We start from the raw sequence: 906 nt of genomic DNA on the forward strand, positions 1-906 counted from the left end.
AAGATATAAAATATTGCAAATAAATTTTACATCAGTTAAATGTGATAATCAACCAACTAAATGTAAGCACCAATGACTCGATTTTCAAAGCAATATTGGGATTTTAATTTGTAATATCGAATGAGGGAGGGTATATGAAAAGAAAGTCTAAATCCACAGAAAATATGCCACTGTAAAAGAAAAGGTGAACAAACCCAAAGCACTAATACGAATATATATGAGGATTATACTTATTATAACATGAACATATTCAAAGCCCAAACTAAAATCTAGCCACTCAAATTATTACACCACAGTCTGTTCCTCCTTTTTTTTTCTTTTAAAATTCACTGAAAATCCGTAATGCTCTTAGAAAGAATAATACCCTGCAAACATAATCCACATTACTACACTAAAGCTTCTGCAAACTCATATATGGTGGGAATTGAATTAATACAAACATCCCTATTCGTTCTTGATTAAAAGAGAGGTAATAACAAACCATTACAACTGAATCAATCTCTCTTCCTCTTAAAGGAGAAATGAAATTATGTTCAATGTTCAAGAAACCACTTATAGTGTAAACCGAAAACATCAAAACTCTTGATCACTGAGACAATCTTCTTGAGATTCGTATAAAAAAAATCTTAAATAAGATATTCCACAAACCAGAAAAGGAAGGAGAAGAAATCTTTACCTCCAAGTGTTTTCAGAAAATGTAAGTTTAGAAATAATAAGCAAAACGATTTCCAGATCCCACGAATGAAGGAAGATAATCCAGAAAGGAATCGTCAGCCAATCGAACTCCTTCAATATACGAAAAAGGAGATCCAACCCCGGAACTTTCTCCGAATAGCTCACAAAGAAAACCTCAGATTAAGAAAAATTCCTCAAATCGGCAAAAAAACACTCTCTAAATTTTACCAC

The sequence above is a fragment of the Phalaenopsis equestris genome, unplaced genomic scaffold, assembly GCF_001263595.1.
Source record: "Phalaenopsis equestris unplaced genomic scaffold, ASM126359v1 Scaffold000036, whole genome shotgun sequence".
NCBI lineage: Eukaryota > Viridiplantae > Streptophyta > Magnoliopsida > Asparagales > Orchidaceae > Phalaenopsis > Phalaenopsis equestris.